The sequence below is a fragment of the Solanum stenotomum genome, chromosome 1, assembly GCF_019186545.1.
Source record: "Solanum stenotomum isolate F172 chromosome 1, ASM1918654v1, whole genome shotgun sequence".
Lineage (NCBI taxonomy): Eukaryota > Viridiplantae > Streptophyta > Magnoliopsida > Solanales > Solanaceae > Solanum > Solanum stenotomum.
The window spans coordinates 70572959-70577811 of record NC_064282.1 but is presented as its reverse complement, the minus strand read 5'-3'; the positions used below and the strand labels follow the sequence as shown (position 1 = coordinate 70577811).

At 37.6% G+C, this 4853-nt stretch overlaps 1 pseudogene; it reads left to right on the top strand.

Moving 5' to 3' along the window:
- The first annotated feature begins 3937 nt into the window (after window positions 1–3937).
- Window positions 3938–4528, top strand: LOC125869172 (60S ribosomal protein L27-like; annotated as a pseudogene).
- The last annotated feature ends 325 nt before the right edge of the window (window positions 4529–4853 follow it).

The following is a 4853-nucleotide window of genomic DNA, read 5'->3' as shown; positions in this document are numbered from 1 at the left end:
CGGGTGAATGGATATCTTCCATTCCTAGCTTGCTTATTAGATCTTGAAACATATTGTTTGGCAATCCTTTTGTTAAAACATCAGCAACCTGATCTTTTGTAGATACAAATGGCGTACAAATGAGTCCGTTATCTAATTTCTCCTTAATGAAATGTCTGTCTACCTCAATATGCTTAGTGCGATCATGTTGTACAGGATTATGAGCTATACTTATTGCTGATTTATTGTCACAATATAGCCTCATAGGTCCTTCCCATCTTATCTTCAAATCATCAAGGATTATCTTTAGCCATAACAACTCACAAACTCCCATCGCCATGGATCTAAACTCAGATTCTGCACTTGATCTAGCTACTACATTTTGTTTTTTACTCCTCCAAGTCACCAGATTTCCTCCTAAGAAGGTGCAATATCCAGAACTTGACCTTCGATCCACTAATGAACCAGCATAGTCCGCATCTGTATAAGCCTCTAAAACCATGTTTCCTCCTCTTTTGAATAATATTCCTTTTCCTGGACTTCCTTTAAGATATTGTAGAATCCGGTTGACAGCTTGAAGATGCATTTCTCTAGGATCATGCATAAATTGGCTAACAACACTTACAGCAAATGCAATGTCCGGCCTTGTATGGGACAAGTAAATCAATTTCCCTACAAGCCTTTGATACAAGCCTTTATCTACCACTGAATCTTCTGGAGCATTGCACAATCTATGATTGTATTCAATTGGTGTAGCCACTGGTTTACACCCTAATTTTCCTGTTTCTTTCAACAAATCAAGCACATATTTTTGTTGGGAAATAAAGATTCCTTGTTTTGAGTGTGCCACTTCGATTCCCAAAAAATACTTTAATTTCCCAAGCTCTTTGATGTCAAATTCCTTGAGTAAACACTTCTTCAAATTTTGTATCTCCTCTGAATCATCACCTGTTACTATGATGTCATCCACATAAACCAACAATGCTGTCACTTTTCCTATTTTTGAGTGTCGTATGAACAAGGTGTGGTCTCCTTGACTTTGTCGATACCCTAGCTTGATCATAACCTTTGTAAATCTTCCAAACCATGCACGAGGTGATTGCTTTAATCCATAGAGTGCCTTCTTCAGTCTACACACCATTCCCTTCTTGCTTTCAAAAGCAGGTGGCACCTCCATATAGATCTCCTCATCTAAGTCTCCATGTAAAAAGGCATTTTTTACATCAAATTGTTGTAGGTTCCAATTAAAAACTGCAGCCAATGATAATAAAACTCTCACTGTATTCATTTTTGCCACTGGGGCAAAAGTCTCCAAATAATCAATTCCATAGGTTTGTGTATAACCCTTTGCTACCAAACGTGCTTTATATCTTTCTATGGACCCATCTGACTTATATTTCACAGTAAACACCCATCTGCACCCGACCAACCTTTTTCCTTTTGGTAATTCCACAATATCCCAAGTTTTGTTTTTCTCCAATGCTTCCATTTCTACCTTCATAGCTTTCTCCCATTCTTTATTTCCTAATGCTTCAGACAAATTTCTGGGGATAGGAATTGTGTGGAGGTTACAGAGAAAAGCTTTATGACTTGGGGATAGATTTTGATATGTCATGGAGAGGCTCAAAGGGTGTTGTGTGCAAGTTCTGGTTCCTTTTCTGATTGCAATGGGAAGGTCAAGGACATTAGGTTGGTTAAATTCTTCTTCATGATCAGTTTGGTTTGGTGTTTCTGACGGTTCAACAAGTTCAGGATGGGTATCAGGAGCAGTAACCTGAGGAGATGATTGCAACCGAGTAGTTTGATCAGTTAGTCTCTTTCTTCTGGAATATACCTGCAATGGTAGATTATTTTCTAGAATTCCATTATCTATATTTGGATTAGGAGACTCAATGGGTTCATTTGGATTTAGAGACTCAGGTGACTGTAGAAATGGTGACTCAGGCAAGGATTTGGCACGACTAGAAATGGACAAATCAAATAGTGACAAGTCTAGAGGTTCCTTTCCCTTCAGTGACTCCCCCTGATTGTAAGAATGATTAAAAAAGGATTCACTCTCATCAAATGTGACATCTGCGGAAACAAAGAATTTCTTTGATGATGGTTGATAACACTTGTAACCTTTTTGAGTAGGAGAATATCCTATGAAAACACACTTAAGAGCACGTGGGTCTAATTTGCCTCTATTTTGAGAATGAATATGAACATAGGCAACACTTCCGAAGATTCTAGGAACCAATTTATTGGAATTTCAAAATTTGGAAAGAAATTCATAAGAGTATCAAGCGGACTTTGAAAGTTCAGAATTCTTGATGGCATTCTGTTACTAAGATGTGCAGCAGTTAGGACAGCTTCCCCCCAATACTGTTTTGGCACCTTTTTGTGAAACAATAATGATCTAGTAATGTCAAGTAACAGACCATTTCTTCTCTCTGCTATCCCATTTTGTTGAGGAGTATTGACACATGAAGATTCATGAATAATTCCCTCTTTTTGGAAGAAAACAGAGAGGTTTTGATTGAAGTAGTCCTTGGCATTATCGGATCGAAATCTTTTAATTGGCACATCATATTGGGTTTTGATCATATTAAAAAAGGTAGGAAGAATTTGACTGACATCTGATTTTTGCTTTAGCAAATAGATCCACGTAACTCTTGTACAATCATCAATGAATGACACAAACCATCTAGCACCAGAAATATTAGGAATGGGAGAGGGTCCCCAAATATCACTATGAATAAGAGAGAATGGAGTTTGACATCTTTTGTGACTAATTGGAAAGGAAGTACGTTTGTGTTTTGCAATTTCACAATCATCACAATGAAAAGACTCAACAATCAAATCTTTGAACAAAGATGGGAACATCCTTTTGATTACATAAAAGGAAGGGTGACCTAACCGACGATGATAAAGCCATACTTTCTCTTTATTGGACATGATAGATTCAGACAAGAATGAACTAGACAAGGAATTCTTAGATATATATTCACCATTGTGGAAATCCAAACAATAAAGACCACCTTTCTCACTAGCACGCCCAATCATCTCCTTCGTGTTCTGTTCCTGAAATAAGCAATATGAAGGGAAGAAAGTTACTTGGCATTTGGAATCTTTGGTGAGTTTCTGGATAGAAATGAGATTTGCAGATAACTTTGGGATATGAAGGACATCTTTAAGTATCAAGGATTTTCCAAGTGGTATGTCTCCTTGCCCAGCTACAGTAAAAACTGAACCATCAGCTATAGTTATTTTTTTATAGCTAGGACAAGGGGAATATGATATGAAGAGATGAGAGAGACTAGTCATGTGATCAGTTGCCCCGGAATCAACCACCCACGTTGGAGAAAGTTTGTCTGAAACATTAGTAATAAAAGAGTAAGAAATACCTGTGAAGGCCAATGAGTTACCTGTTGAAGATGAATGTTGCAAATCTCCAATTGAAACTGTAGAGTTATTCTCTACGGTTGCAGAAACATTTTCAGAGACTGAAATATTTGCGGCAGTACCATTTTCAGACATGGTTTGGGCAGATAAAGATAGCAAAATGGGATTTTTCAAGATAGGATGAATAAAATTGGCCAGGAATAAGCCTAAAGCTCTGATACCATGTGGAATAAGATTATTGAATAATTTCATTCATATCTTTCTATGTCATGTACATGGCTTTATATATACATAAAAGATTGTGGAATAAAATCACCTAAATCTTTACATTAAGAGAAAGAATCAGAGATATGATATTCTAGATTACCACAATTATACTAAGATCTTAGAGGATCATATCTTGATATGAAGAATATCTTGTCATCTTAGAGGATCACATCTTTGATAACAAGAATATCTTCTTGGAAATCCTCCATCAGTCAACAGATTCAAATTACTTTTAGGATTTGGATGTGAAATAGTGTACTTGTAGAGTTCATAAGTTCAAAATTTACCATTTCATCCAGCCGAGAGAGATAGTGAGAGAGAGAGAGAATCCGCAGCGATGAGGATGGTGAAGTTTTGGAAGCCAAACAAAGCTTTAATAATTCTTCAAGGGAAATATGCTGCCCGAAAAGCTGTGATCATAAGGGAATTTGATGAAGAAACAAGGGACAGGCCATATGGCCATTGTTTGGTTGCACGTGTCTCAAAGTACCCGAAAAAGGTGATCCATAAGGATTCAGCAAAGAAGCAGGAGAAGAAATATCGTGTGAAGGCTTTCATCAAGCTCGTGAACTACAACCACATCATGCCTACTCGTTACACAGTTGATGTGGATCCGAAGGATGTTGTCAATGCTGATGTTCTTCAGGCACGTGACAAAAAGTTGACTGATGCGAAAGAGACCAAGGAGCTAGGCTTGAGGAGAGGTTCAAAACCGGGAAAACCGCTGGTTCTTCACTCAATCATTCTGAATACATAAATCATGTTGTTGTCTACTGTCTCTGGTAGTGTTATTTAGTTGCTTTTGATGACAGGTGGTAGATCTACTTGCTCCGATTCAAAGAGGTGGAAAGATTGGACTTTTTGGTGGTGCAGGTGTTGGAAAGACAATGCTTATTACGGAGCTTATTAACAATATTGCAAAGGCCCACATGGTTTGTTACTAGTTGCACTAGGAGTAAAAAAGAATCTTCATGTATTCTCTTTCTTTAAGGTAATCTAATTTATATCCACTTCTCGTCCTCAGGTGGTTTCTCAATGTTTGCTGGTGTTGGTGAATGTACTCGAGAGGGTAATGATTGGTACAGAGAAATGATTGAGAGTGATGTTATTAATTACGCTTGGTGAAAAGCAGGTTTCTGTAGATAACATTTGCTTTTCAATATGTAGTGCAGACGTTTCTTGCAATTATCTGCAGGGTGAAAGCAAATGTGCTCGTGTTGGGC